General features: G+C 38.3%; 1 non-coding gene across 1 annotated transcript; it reads right to left on the reverse strand.

Annotated features, from left to right (window-relative positions):
• Positions 1-381: 381 nt before the first annotated feature.
• LOC131235866 (small nucleolar RNA R71) lies at positions 382-488 on the reverse strand. The gene has a single exon (XR_009166383.1). It is a non-coding gene; the product is annotated as a small nucleolar RNA R71 (small nucleolar RNA).
• Positions 489-15,810: the final 15,322 nt, after the last annotated feature.

Below are 15,810 nucleotides of genomic sequence, written 5' to 3' on the forward strand. Positions count from 1 at the left end.
AATGAAGTACATCGGGTTCCACTGGTTCAAACTTTACGAGATTATTTACAACTGGTGAGAACAAGTTCACCTTCCTGCATAATTCTCCCAATTAATATAGGAAACATGAACTTCAAACCTGAAATAATCTAACTACTTCCTAAGTTCCATGGACTTGATTCAGAAAATCCATATATGTATATTAAAGAATTTGAAGAGATTGTTACAACCATACATTTTAATGATGTTCCTTATAACACAATTAGCCTTAAATTATTTCAATTCTCTCTAAAAGAAAAGGCCAAATCATAGTTTCGTTCATTAAGGCCTAGATCCATTGGCACATGGGCAAAGATGAGGCAGGAGTTTCTCAAAAAATTCTTCCCGGCTCATAAAACTAACGCTCTTAGATGGGAAATAATGAACTTCTCCCAGAAAAATAATGAGACTTTCTTTTAATGTTGGGAACGATTCAAAGACTTACTTCTCACTTGCCCAAACCATAGTTATGAAATTTAGTGAACAATTGATCTCTTTTATGACGGACTCAGTCCAAACATGCGCCAATTCATACAGATGATATGTATTGGCGAGTTCATGGATAAGAAACTAGAAGATGCATGAGATTACTTTGACATGCTAGCTAAAAACGCTCAATCATGGGACACATCAAACCAAGCTAGTACTCCTAAGGAAGTGCTAAGAGAGATAGGAATACATGTACTCAAGGAGGATGATATTAATGTACAGTTAGCAATCCTCACACGAAAAATTGAGGACTTGGAATATAAGAAGGAATCAACTCAGCCCAAAGCAGTTGTTGAAACCATCTATGAAATTTGTGAGAGCAATGTACACCCAATCAAATATTGTCTTACAATCCTAGCTTTTTAAGAGGTGTCTTACGTTCAAGTAGATACTATAAACGCATATCAACAGCTACTTAGTGCACCAAATTCTGACACACACACTCCTAATGAGTGGAACCTTAATTGGAGAAATGAACCAACTGCAAATATAACCAATTATCCACGAGGGCCACCTAGTGGACTTCCACTAAGGATAACCCTTGAAGATACATTAAATGCATTTAGGAAAAAGTAACTGCAGGCTATGAATGAGCTTAGAACTTCGATTACAAGACTTGAGACACAATTGAATGTTAGGGAGAAAATTTGAAATAAGTGATCTCAACTCATCAACTCAACATGTGGAACATGTTAAAATCATCACCACCCTGAGAAATGGAAACGAAATAGACAGAGATTCCAATGAAGGTTAAGAAACCTAAGGAGTCCAAAAATTCAAAGGATGGTGGTGAATCTAGCAATGCTCCATTTGACAAAGAGCCATTACAAGGATACAAACCCGTGGCCCCATTTCCCCAACGTCTCATCACATCAAAAAACTAAGTGAGAATCAAAATAGACTAGAGGTTTTTCAATAAGTCAAGATCAACACCCCCTTGTTGGATGAAATTAAACAGTTCTCATCTTATGCCAAATTCCTAAAAGATCCATGTGCGGTAAAGCGGAAGTTGAGCGTACATAAGAAATCATGTTTGACTGAACAGGTGAGCGCCATAATCAATCAAAACACTCCCCCAAAATATAAGGATCCTGGAAGTCCTACAATCTCATGTGTGATGGGAAACTTCAGGGTGATAGAGCACTTCTAGACCTTGGGGCAAGTGTTAATCTGATACCATACTCGATATATGAACAGTTAGGCCTTGGTGAGTTAAAACCCACCAAAAAAACATTACAACTTGTTGACCGCTCGACTAGAAACTAAGAGGGATGATAGAAGATGTGTTGGTCCAAGTCGAAAGATTCTACTATCCAATAGATTTCATCGTCTTGAACACACACTCAGTTTTAAATGTAAGCGCTCAAATTCCAATCATATTAGGCCAGCCATTCTTGGCCACTACCAATGCTATCATAAATTGCCAGAATGGAAAAATGAAAATATCTTTTGAGAATATGACAGTAAAATTCAATGTGTTTCATTTGCATAAGCCACAAGAGGATGAAGACCTGACGCATGAGATAAATTTGATGGATACATTTGAAGATGATGAGTCTCTTTTAACTGAAACTCCTGAATCTCTGGAAGTCTGCTTGGCACACCTTGTAGATTCAAACGATCCTATGATACAAGACAGAGTGAATGTTTTGCGAGACAATACTTTGGTAGTTGATACTGACCGAGGGAATCATTATTTTGAAACCCCTCCTTCCATAGATCTTGAATGTTTACCATCAAAGGAGGAGAAGCTAAAAATTAAACTGAAGTCTAAAACTTCGGAATGCGTTGAGACTACACCACAATCAGAGAATTTTTCTGAATTTCATCTGCTTGTAGTTTTTGATTCACCATGGTGTACTAACATTGAAACTTTTTCTGTCACAGGTGAATCGTATATACTTTGGACACCTCAGGAAATAAAAGAAAACTTTATGCTGAGGTCCATAAATTTCTTTAGACATTCATGCTCTAGGGCATCTAAACCTATTGCAAAAAAAAAGCTTTTGGATGATCTTGTTAAGAAACCTTCTGAGAAATTTATCAAGATACTAGCCAAAGGAGGAACCTTGTTGCATGATTGAGTAGTTTTCCCATACTTCCCGATTTTAGGATTAGAATTTATTACTTTCATAGAATTTAAGATTACGATAGTTTGTTTTTCAATAAGCTCAGTCTTCATGCTAACCCATCTATATGTTAAGTTCCTTAGAAAAGCCTCAAATCTTCCTTCTTTAGGCACTATCTTTCCATCACTACTCCTTTCTTTTTCGTTGCCTCATGTGCATTAAATGCTTATATATTTTACATTAAGGACAATGTAGATTTTAGATTGGGTGGTGTGGATTAGGTAAACTAATTAGTATTTTCTTAATTTCTGAGCAAAAATTTTGAAAATTTTCAATTTTTCAAATTCAAAACCTATTTGGAAGGTGATAGTTTATGTAATTAAGAATGCCTTGAGTAGGATAATAAGATGAAGATTGAATCTTGAATTATTGGAGTTTGATCAACCGAGTAAACTATCACCGAAGTTCTTTCACTTAATTAATTAGGAGAAGTTTGAATATCATGTTGACCTAAAAACACAAAGCACATTCAATTCATTTTCTATGAATTATGCAAAAAAAAAAAAATTATTGTTGGCATGTGAATCATTGATAGATGTTGAGAATTGAGTCTGGAGAATTTTATCCACCTTAAAAGTTAAAAAACAATGAGATCGATAAAAATGTCATGAAAAGGCTGAAAAAGAATGAAAAATCTGAAAAGAATAAAGATGAGAAGATTGAATGAATAAAAAGAGACCGTCAATATAAAATCAAAAACTGGAAAAAGAAGAAGAAGGGAATAAGTTCGGAATCAACACTTGGTTATTCAATTAATTTGTGGTGATGAGCATGGTTAATGAAATAATAGTATTTTTATGGAAAGTAAGTTGACTTTCAGTGAGCACATTGAAAAACTTGATATATAAACTTATGCTCTGATTTAATCAATAAAGAACTTATTTGATGGATTGCTTATATGATTCGGCTCTAGGGTTTCAAAATCCCACTTTCTCGTCTTAATTCTACTCATCTATACTCGATTGCACAAAAGATTGATTTCTGAAAAAAGGTATGAACATGGAGAATTGAGAATTGTTTAACGCATGTTTTTACTCGAGCCTAACAAAATGCTGGTTGGAGAGTGTGTTGAGTGTCAAATATTGCATATTTTTCCCTATTTATACCTTGGTTTTATGAACATGATAAGGTTTAATGGTATATTTTATACATGTTTGTGTTGTAAGGAGAATCTAAGAGCTTAGATTGAAAAGAATGCTAAAATTATGAATTTAATGCTCAAGAATCACTAAGGCAAAAGATGGATCTTAAGAGACCAAGAATAAAAAATTCACATGCCAAAGATCTAAGGAAACCAAGTACAATGGATGGAAAAAGGACTTGAAATAATGCAGAATTCGCAACAGAAAACAGGACATTTCAGTCCGACCTGAGCCAACTTCGGTCTGACCGCAATTGCAGAAAATAGTCCAACAAGAAAACAAAATAATTCAGTCTGACCTGAGCCAACTTCGGTCCGACCAAAGCTTCGGTTGGAGACTTCGATTGGAGTCGGTCTGACCTAAATTTGATAGATTTTCTGCACAAGATTTTTCAGCATCAACTTCGGTCCGACCGAAGTCAACTTCGGTCTGACCGAAATCGCGCAGAATTGTCCAGCAAGAAAGTGCGATTTTCAACCTTAATTCGGTTCGACCGAGGAGTAACGTGGGACTTATGCGGAGTGCGTAAATTCAAGACGGTTTTTGAAAATTCCAAAGAGTTTCGTAAGATGGAGCTTCACAACTATAAATAAGAGTCCCTAGGACGTTCCTAGGCATCTTCTAGGATTTAAGGAGTGGAGCAAAAGAGTGGATAGCCATCGCCAAGAGTTTTTCTTCTTCTTCCTTAGTTGTTTTTATGCTTTCTTTAAGAGATTTTGGTTCAATCATATCTATGATTAACTAAACCTCTTAGCTAGGGCTAAGAGGTGCTTTATTTAAAAGATTTTGGTTCAATCATGTTTATGATTAACTAAACCTCTTAGCTGGGGCTAAGAGGTGAAGCTTGTAGCGTGTTTGGATGTTTATTATACTTTGATTCTTATTTATATTGAATTTCATTGATTTCTATTTTAATTTTAAGGAATATTTTCAATTTTTCATGGTTTATTGTGATTGAAATTACGTAGAGCTTGTGATAGTTTTGAATATCTTCTTTTTAATTTGAGATTGTAGGATTGGTAGATCCTGTTGTTCACCATCGTCTCATAGGCATGGTAGGGTGATGGAATCCCTTCCAATCTTCACAATTCTCCTCTATTAAGGCTAAATCAATGAGAAGTTCAAAGAATTGATCTTCTCTTCTTCCACCTAGATAAGACAGGACTCTGAATCCAGTCGTGTTACTTGAATCAAGCAAGGTAGCATCTTAATTGCTACAAGTGGATCCTTGGCACCCTAGTTCCCACCTTTAAATTCACAAGTTTCAATTAAATCATTCACAATTACTTTCTCTAATATTTTAAATTTAGATTTAAATCTTCTTCTAGTTCTGATTCTAGTTAAATTCATAAACGTACAAGATTAGCCTTTGTGGATTCAACCTCAGTCTCACCGAGATTATTACTATATTGTGACCCTACACTTGGGGTTGTGAACATTTAGTCCAATCATTATTATTCCAATTTCACACAACCATTTTAGGAAAGTTCAAAAGTCACTATAGGAGGCTCGTCACCCAGCATAGGTCGACAGCTCGGGCATAATATACCATACCACTATCTCCGACTTATAAAACTCCAACACTGGGATATTTAATAATAACCTCCTCAACTAGTAGACAATCAAGTTTAATAAGTGGGACTTACCATTGTAAGGTTATACGAAAATAATCCATCAAGCCACGTAGGGTAAATATCCAATCAAAGCCACATAATGAAAATATTAAATTGAAGCCTCATAGGGAAAATAGTCCATCAAAGGATGTGGTAAAAAGGAATTATCCCCAAAATCCACAATGACACAAACAATCCATAGGATGGTAAGTCCATAATAAAATTTCGTGTAGACCAATACACAAAATGGCCATTACATCGAGTATCCATCGTAATCACAATAATCTAGATATACATAAATAAGTGCAATTTTCCACTAATCGATGTAGCAATTTAAGTTTCATAAACAATCGACAAGCAAGAGGAGATCTTCGAGTGTAACATGTAAGGGTTTACACCAGATAAATGTTGAGCATATGATTTGAGAATCAATTCCAATAACTAACAAAACTAATCATGAAATAATTATCAATTATCAATCAAGATTAAAATAGAAATTATTGTTTAAACTAACATGAAAGCAGAAAGCCCAAGCAGAAAAGTCATCACCTCATGAGTTGAATTTCCAACTAATATTGTCAAGAGGTGCACCCTTATAATTGAATCCTTAAGCTTACATGATTAGTAGGTTAGATGGAACTTGACATCGATGTGATCCTGTCCTAATAGACTCAATTGGCTTGGTCCACACGTGATTATAATCCGATAAGAACTACTAAAGACCAACACTAAGTTAATTTCAAAAACAATAACTAAGACCCCCCTAGCCAACTCACCTAGCCCATCTAAGGTAACTCGATTAGGTCAATTAACTCAACTTGATTCCTGAGTGACCCCAACTCGAAGGGAAATCAAAAGACACACCAAATGGCAACAATTAACTCTCTAAAATCAATAGACTGTGAAACTCACTGAGTTAATTCGCTGAAGAGACTCGAACTCTATATGCTAATGTTACTTGACTGAACTCAGTTGAACTAGTCCGGACTTAGGTGAACTTGGCCCAACTTAGTTGAACCTGAACTAAGTCAAACATGAACTGAGTTGACCTATAAGTGTCCAAACTAACATTAGACCCAAGATTTAGATTGACTTGGTGATTCATCAAATCAACTCGACTTAACAAAGACTTCTTATTCTCTCTTTCTTCCTTTCTTCTTCTTTCTTCTCTTTTTTTCTTCTGGCTCAACCCACGTCTAGTAAGGACCCACATCCAGTAAGGAACCACGTCCAGTAAGGTTAATGAAATCTACAGAACTTTGTTGAACTCGCCACAAGTCATCGAGTTAATGACTTGACTCAATTTTGGACTGAGTTGACTAAAAAAATTGACTCTCCACTTGCTCTTCTTCTTCTTCCCTTTCTTCTCCATTGCTCTCTTTCCCTCTAGATAGACCAACAAAGAAATCCGGATCCAATAAATTCCAATACAACACGACTAGTGAGTCCACCGAGTCAGCAAGATGATAACTCTATTTTAAATCAACCCAATGAGAAGTCGAGTTACTGGAAAACATGAAGATTTATAACAACTCATTATACTACATGACCTGAATCTGACTTGTTAGGCTAAGGACGCACTAAGAAATATCTAGACAAGGCTATGGACTCAACAGTTACGGAGTCGACTTAGCTGAGTTAACTCAGCGAGTCGAACACTCGCTGGCTCCTTCTTCTTTCTTCCTTTTCTTTCCTTCTTTATCCTACTTTCTCCCCCTCTTCTGGAAGTCCAACAGTGGATACTTGACCCAACATGACTCAACCCAACTAGACTCGACATACGACACTCGCTTCCCCATCTCTCCATATCCTCCTGCTCTTTCCTCTCTTTTAGACTTTGTGGACGAACAGGAGGCTTCGCTAGCCACATGACTCAAACCAGATCTGAGCCCAATAGAAAATTAGCTTTCTGGATTATTGAGCTAACCAAACGAGCTAAGAGGCAACCTGCTCAAACTTGGATTCCAACCCGAGATCGACCCAGCCAAGGAACCCATCTTTTGTTGGACAAAGAATACTGAGATTTGACTCGCCTAGCGTCTCTAGATAGACCAACAAGGAGTCTAGTTCTAATTAGACCAACTAGACATGTCGAAACAAGCCTGAAACTTGACAACAACCCTAACTCGACTTGCTAGCGAGTCAATGACTCACTGTAGCCCGATTTCTCTCCCATCGTCTGGATGCGACATCAAGGTAGAGAGATGACCGAGCTTTCCTCTCCTCTAGGGTACTCCTCCTTGTTCCTCTCCTTCTTCCCTCAATTTTGGTGTGGCTGGACAGAGTCTAGCTTGGCTTCGACTCAGGTACGACTCGAATGAGTCGATGTAGCACGAGTTCTGATTTGCATCTGACTCTCTCTCTCTCTCTCTCTCTCTCTCTCTCTCTGTGTGTTCCTATTTTTAAGGTCGGCTTCTTGAAATAGAAAGGGTGCTTTTATATCTCTGGAAATTCTCTCTTAAACCTATGGAGGCAACTAATTAGAGGATTAGTTACAGTTTATTTTTCTAATCATTCAGTAAATGCGGTGATAAACCCTGAATCTTCTTGCATGGGGGTAATCCACCATTAAAGATGGACTTTTGCCAACAGTGTCCACCAAATGAGAGCCTCAGATTAGGAAGTGGGGCCTATATCATGATGATGGATTTTTTGGTTTGACAGAGGAGATGAAGCATTTGATCATGGCAACTTTCAATTACAGTCTCATTTTCTGATCCATTTCCTTTGGATGGACCGGATGGGCCCATTGATCATTGTGGGACCCACCAATCGTTATTGTTATCCCCACTTATCAGTGGCTTTCAATATTTTTGGCCGCAGATGAAATCTCGTGCGAGGGAGGATTTTCTTGTTGAACCTTCAATCCAACAAGTTTGGCTATTTCTAGCCCTAGAACTAATGCTCGTGATGCATCAGAAGAGCTTCTAAAAGCTTTTGGGCGATTGAGATCGAACCATGTATCTACATAGGAAGATTCCTTCCGTTGCATGACTCTAGCTACTCCAACCTTAAAACTACGTTAAGTGCGAATATGGGGTTGAGATTGCTTATAGCTCAACAGTTAGGATTGGAAAACTCCACTGCAACAAGGAGAATTGGACGTGGTTTCCGTTTTCAGAAAGACAACCGCACACAGCCAGTTTATGCCCTCAATTGTGTGCACATATGGCGGTCTAGCACATGAGATTTGCTCAGGTTTTGGTTGGCTTCGGGTGCTCTGCCAGATGGATGGTTTGGATTAGTGCAATGGGCCATGATGGTGGGCTCAATTTCAAATGAACGGACATTGTCTATTCATTGGCGGAAAATGGAAGGAGGAGGATTTCCTCTTTTTCAAAAATTCATTGGGTCATCTCCCATTTGACTCGGTTTGGGGTGTGATGTACCGTGGGTGTCCACCCACTGGTGTAGTAAGTGTGGGGTCCATAGTGATGTGTTGAGAGATCTATGCCGTCTAATAGTCCCTACTTGTCCTATTAGGGTTTTGGTCTATAGATGAGGCAGATCCATAGATCGGGTGGGTTATACTTTAAAAATTTTAGCTCCAATTATGAATTTTTGTTAGTCTGATGGTCGAATCATTCCGAATTTGAACATCAACGGTAAAAAGAATCTAAGGGACTACTTAACTAAAAATCAATGGCTAGATTAGGGATCATATGACCTAATGCGTATTTATAATATTAAATATCATTATTACAACATTATTATTATTATTATTATTGTTGTTGTTGTTATTAAATTTATTATTATTATATCTTCAATCATCAAATATTTATATTTAAATCTGATGGTTCTATCATTATTATTATCCACACGGGTCATTATTATATTTATATCATTATTATTATTATTATTTATAATTTATTCTACCTTTCTCTAATTTTTTTTATGTGGGTCACACCCCGATTAGCGGGATTTATTCATCCCCCCCCAATCGAGCTTTAATTAAAAAGATTATATTATTTTAATTTCTAAGTGGATCACAATACATGGGTCTCAACATATTGTTATTGATTTATTTTAAATTAACGGTTGGATTTGAAAAATTGATATTCTAACTATTGAAATTAAGTGGTGGGTTGGGAAGTTTGGGGACCTAATAGAGGATTTGATCTGTCTACTAAGGTGGTTGAAATCCTAAAAGAAAAAAAAAGATTTATTTGATGATGTGATGGTTTATCCTCATAATCAATAGTTGAAATGGGCGGATTGTAACTTATCAAATGATGGTGAATAACATAGGTTATGTGTATCTTCACACAAATATGTTAATCTAGATTATAATAATAACACTCAACTATGTAAAAGTATGGGGTGTTGCACGTCAGGCATAGGTAACGGGGTGTAGAGACTCATATTCTAAGACTGCCCATTGGAGGTCTGACATATATGACAGCGTGACACTGCTTTACCCTCGTCACGTACTAATTGTGGCTAATAATACCGCTCCTTCACAAGAGTCCGTGTCTTGTCTCGCCCAATGTGTCCACCAAGGCCACCTTCATGTAACTCTTGAATAATCTGCACCCTCAAAGAACTTTGGGGGATGGACAATCGTTTCCATTTGAAAAAGAAACTGTCTTACATATGTAGGTCATTGGGATTAACCTCTTGGCACCTCATCCATGCATCCTTGAAGTCCTCGTCCTTGTCATGTAGCTTATTGAGGCAGTCAAAGCCGACCACCTCATGCTTATTATAACAAGTAGTGATGCATGAAGGCTAAGTGTATCAGCCACCTTGTTCTGTTGCCCTAACTTGTGCTTTATAATGAAGGTGAATTCCTGCAAAATGTAACCCATGTAACATGCACATGATTCACGTGAGCCTGACTATTAATAAACTTTAAGGCTTGATGGTCAGTGTAGAGAACAAACTCTCTTTGAATTAGATAATGCCGCAATGTCACAACGCTTGAACAATTGCATACAGCTCAAGCTAATATGTCGACCACTTATTTCGGGCTTCGCTGAGTTTCTTGCTATAGAAGGCTACAGGCCTACCTTCCTATGATAAGACTCCTCCAATTCCGACATATGAGGCATCACGCTCAACCTCAAATAATTTTTCAAAACTGGGAAGAACCAAGACCAGTATCGTGGATAATCGATGCTTAATTTCAGCAAAGCTCTTGTCATCCTCATTAGTCCACTGAAACGATCCCCTTTTCATGCAATCTGTAATAGGTACGATTATTATGTTGAAATTCCTCACGAATCAATAATAGAAGGTCGCCAACTCGTGGAAACTCCTCACTTCATGAATATTCATTGGGATCGGCAATTCCCTGATGGCTCATACCTTTTCATTATCCACACGGATGCCCATGGATATCACAACAAATCATAAGAACAACAGACTGTCCATTAAAAACTGTACTTCTTCAAGTTAAGGTACAACTTTTTAACGTGCAAAACCTTTAACACCTACCTGAGATGTTCCATGTGCTCCGTCTCATCCTGGCTATATATTAGGATTTTTATCAAAATATACTATTACAAACTAGCCAATGATTAGCTTTAGCACTTGATTTATCAAACGCATAAAAGTGCTTGAAGAGTTCGATAGACCGAAAGGCATGACCAGCCACTCATACAATCCTTCCTTGGTCTTCAATGTTGTTTTTCACTAATTATCGGGCCGGATACGAATCCGATAGTACTCGCTCCTCAGATCTAGTTTAGAAAATACCTTGGCACCTTCTACCATATCGAGCATGTTATCCAACTGTGGTATTGGGAACCAATATTTAATGATAATCTTGTTAATTGACCGTCTTTTGACACACATGCACCAGCTCCCTTCTTTCTTAGGTGTTAACAATGTTAGCACGGAACATGCGCTCATGCTCTGTCTCAGAAGACCCTTACGGATCAACTCCTCCACCCACGCCTGAAGTCTCTGACACTCTTTCGGACTCATCTAATAGTGAGGGTAGTTGGGCAAGCTAGCCATAGGGACGAGGTCTATGTGATGTTGGATATCTCACATGGGAGGCAATCCATTGGGTAACTCTTCAAGCCAGATTTCCTTAAATTCGTTTAACAACAACCTTAAACTTAGGGGAATATTTAAGGGCTCTAATTCCTCGTCCTTTATGACTACGGCGTACGCCTCGCTTGTTTCCTTGGATTCCTTAATGAAATCCCGAATGGTCAGTATGGAATTCCCCTCCACTTTAGAAGATTAAGGGTAGTTCTCTGGTGTCATAGGCGCAAGGACCATCTTTCGACTATCCTTGATGAAGACATAATTATTGTCTCATCCTCGGTGGGTCGCATCATGGTTTAACTACCATGATTGACCAAGTAACATATGGTATGCTTACATGTCGATCACGTTACAAAGTACTTGATCCTTATAATTTTTACTAATTGAAAATGAGGCAGAGCATTGTTTAGTTACCATAATCTCGTTCACATTTTTTATACAACCAATTGAGTAAGGGGAAGGATTCTTTGTCATATGTAGCCGCAACTAGTCCACCATCACTTTCAAGATGATGCTTCGCTACTACTACTGTCTATGATTACATCACAAACCTTGCCATTAATGGTATACCGCGCATGAAATATATTATGTCGCTATGGATGTAACTCCTTCCGTGGAGTGTACAATAATCACCTCACAACCAAGGATTCGCCATGACCCCTAGTCAACCATTCTTTATCACTAGCTCATTTCTCAATGTCTTCTTCATCTTTATAAAATTCAAGGTCTTCTTTTATTGCATCTCCTTCAATGCCCCATTCGTTAATGGTCAAGTCGATTGCGGGGCATTAAGGGAATGTGTTCAATAAGTGACCCGGTTGGCCATAGTGGTAACAAGTGTTCGACCTTAGCTGACCATAAGGATTTGAAATCCTACTCAGACCCACTGCAGCGGGTGCCACACGTTGAGGCCTAGATGGATCGCTCCCCATGTCACAGTTTACGGTTGCAAGAGGTTGAAGATGTTCTCCTATTGGTTCCTTTCTTCGTACTAGTGATGAATCCTGCGTAAGACCCATCATGGGGGGCCAAGTTGAAGGATAGGGCCAAGTAGGGACTCTTGCAAGTTGTGTTTTCACTTTACCAGCCAACTGAACCACTTCATCCATGGTCTCGACCGGGTGCATCTGAACTCAATCCCTAATTGTTGATCGTAACACACCTATAAACCGTGTTACCTTCTGTGATTCGGTTTCCAATAGGTCATTTCGTGTTGCCAACCGCTGAAATTCTTCGGTAATATGTGACGATTTTCCCTGTCGACAATCTTGGTATTGCTGGAATGATACCTTCTTGTAATCACTATGGATGAATTGTAATCAAAGAAGGCATCTCATCCGTGGCCATAATCGGATGAGCACCTTATTCTGTTGGGCACGTGAGAGTTGTAATTGCTCTTACCATGCAGAAGCACCATATTTAAATTTTAATGCTATTAAATTTACTTTTTCTTTTTATGTTCTGGCACATCCATGTAATCAAAATATCGTTCTACTTTGGCTAACCAATCGAGGAAATCTTCTATATGCATTAAGCTATTAAAACTGAAAAGTTCGACCTTACCTCGATAGTCTCTTTCAACACGCTCTAGTCGATCGCCTCCATCGACTGGTTTTTGAGTAAAGCCGTCATTGAGGTCCTCGTTGTTAAAACTCAACTCATCTGGGGTACCCCTACGATTAACCTCCAGAAGTATTTTATGGACATTAAGGTTACGAAAATCAAGGTTATGTCATATAACGATCACGTGCGGTTGAGCATCGCCTTGGGCTCGGTGCGGAATTAACATATCCGCAAAACGGTCAAAGGTTGCCTATAGCCCTTGTATGGTCAGCTAACTTTTCCGGTGGAAAGCTTACATTCTTTCAAAAAGATAACAAATTCCTAGATCACCGTTCATGGAATTTTGGTCCATTCCTTTGTTATTTGCCATCGGCCCGAGGAGAGTCCTCGCTCTGATATCAATTGACGTAGGGATGGACGTGATGAGGTCGATCATTGTCTTCCTCAGGGTATAATTACTCTGAATCCACAGAGCTTCTCTGGACTCATCCAGAGATTCCTCAAATCCACGAGAAAAATAGAAATAAATTCTAATAAATTCAAAAATAAATTGATTGATGATAAAACTGAATTTACATTAATTTAAATAGTGATATATAGGAAGAAGTTTCAGAATCAAACTCCTACTCAAATTCCTTAAAAAATGTGACTTACTACTTATAGACGGTCATGATTTCTACTAGATTTCATGGTTTTCGACCAAAAATAGTAAGTGTCCAATTTAGCCTAACCACGTTATTCTCCTAATTTTTCTAAGCCCTTTTCATGTTGGGCAGGACTTCTAAAACTCATTGGATGAGGAGTTATGATCAAACTAAAACTTATTATAAATAGTAAAAACGAAATTAAAAAGGATTTTTGAGCGTCGATTTGATGAAATCTCACAAATACAGTATGGGCAACCCCGCATGGAGGGGTTGGTTGGCTAAAATAGCTTCTCTTACCCTAAATTTATATATGGTATGTCAAAAAACTCATTCTAGTTTGCGAGATACACCTGTCTTAAGAATCTGGCGGTTCGCATATTTTTCATCTTACACTACAACAAAATAGGGTTTAGCCGACTGATGGGCTTACCCTTTGCCCGCAGCCCGTTTTAACAGCTGCGGGTAAAGGGTCCCTTGCTATTAAAAAAAAACCTAAAGCCGTATCTCCCTCTTTCTCTGCCTCTCCCTTGCGCCGTATCTCCCTCTCCCTGCCTCTCCCTCTCCACTGCATCTCGCTCTCCTTCCCTCTCCCTCTCCCTATCGCACGCTCTCCTTCTCCCTCTCCCTCTCACTCTCGCGTGCTCTCCCTCTCCATCTCCCTCCTTCTCTCTGCCTCTCCGGCCCACTCCCTCTTGCGCGCTCTCCCTCTCCCTCTCCCTCTCCGCTCGCTGTCCTCTCACTCTTTGAAGTTTCAAGTGTTCCTTCATCTCCACGGCGGAGATCGGAGGAGTTGGTAAAAAAAAAAAAAAAACCCTAGATCTCTTTCGCTCGCTTTCTGTGAGATCTCGATCTTCCTTCGATTCCATCATAAGCAGGTGATTTTCCCATCTCTGCCCTAATTTTTCTATTTTCTGCACTGGATCTTCTGTAGATGCGTTTTCTTGATGCGATTTCCAACTTGAGGCTATTTTCTGTGCACTGAGGGTTTCTGTATTTGATTTTGCAGAATTGACAACTGGAAACGTGAACATATACGGCAGTTCCTGAGAGAGAAGGTGAAGCTGGTGCATCAGCAAGCTACGATTTGAATCTCAGGTTCTGTTTCTCCTCTGTTAATTGCTATATAGGAGTCTCTATCCTATTTGATTTAGTTTCAATAATTAGATTTACTCAAAATTTCAAATTTGCAATAATTAGATTGTTGACTTGAAAGATGTGTTGTTGTAGGGGAATAATCTCCGACTATTGATTCTTTTCTCGTGTAAAGACTCTGCTAGTTTTGGTTTTGATTTGGCTATTCTCGTTGTGTGGGAATTCTCTTTGGACAAAAAAACAAAGTCTTAAAATTTTAGGTGTCGGGTCTTGGTTGCCAGACCTGCAACCTCTTGATTGATGCGGCTTCCTTCATACAAGACAGCGCCTTGGAGATTTGCTTCTCCCTGACATACCCTTCAATCTGGCCGAGTCAAGGTATTTTTTCCTTTTGGGCAATGCTCATGTGTCTTCTTGTTTGTAGTTTTTGATGCTATCTCAACGCCTCTTTAATGAAGCTTGTTGTTATGTTTCAAAAAAAAAAAACATGGAAAAGGTTTAATAATTGCTCTGGGAAGGCCATGTTCCTACTGTAATTTAGATTTAGCTCTACCAAGCATTGCCTAAAATAAAAGCCATTGTGGGCTTCTATCCTTCAATCCTTCAGCTCATGGGAGTGAATTTGGTGGTTCTATGCTTGTCATGAGCAGTGGGTTTTAACTGGGTTTAATGGTTCCTCTGTTTTTGTTTTTTTTTTTCATGCTTCTTAACTGGTACTTCTGTATGTAATAAGTGATGAAATTTGGACAAAATTCTCATCATCTGATATGTAACCGAAGTTGAATTTTGGAAGTATTGCATTTATGTAGAGCAATAGATGACTATTCCCAGGGATCTTTTAGGGTTATATTCCTTTTTGCCTTCTCATTGCATCTATCAGTTGGCATTGATGTTTTGTTTGGAGCTGAACCTTTCTGATTGTCTTGCATTAGTGTGGATCTGATACTTGATGCGGTAGGAAAGTCCATAATAATGATTTAAATGATTGAGTGATTGAACTGATATTTGGAATAAAATGTCTATGAACTTGTGCACATTTGATGAACTTGTGCACATTTGATGTAACAAGACCGTCCAGTGTATAGACTGCTCATTGTGAAAATTAATTTCTGCAGTTCAT

This window comes from Magnolia sinica, chromosome 19 (genome assembly GCF_029962835.1).
Source record: "Magnolia sinica isolate HGM2019 chromosome 19, MsV1, whole genome shotgun sequence".
Classification (NCBI taxonomy): Eukaryota; Viridiplantae; Streptophyta; class Magnoliopsida; order Magnoliales; family Magnoliaceae; genus Magnolia; species Magnolia sinica.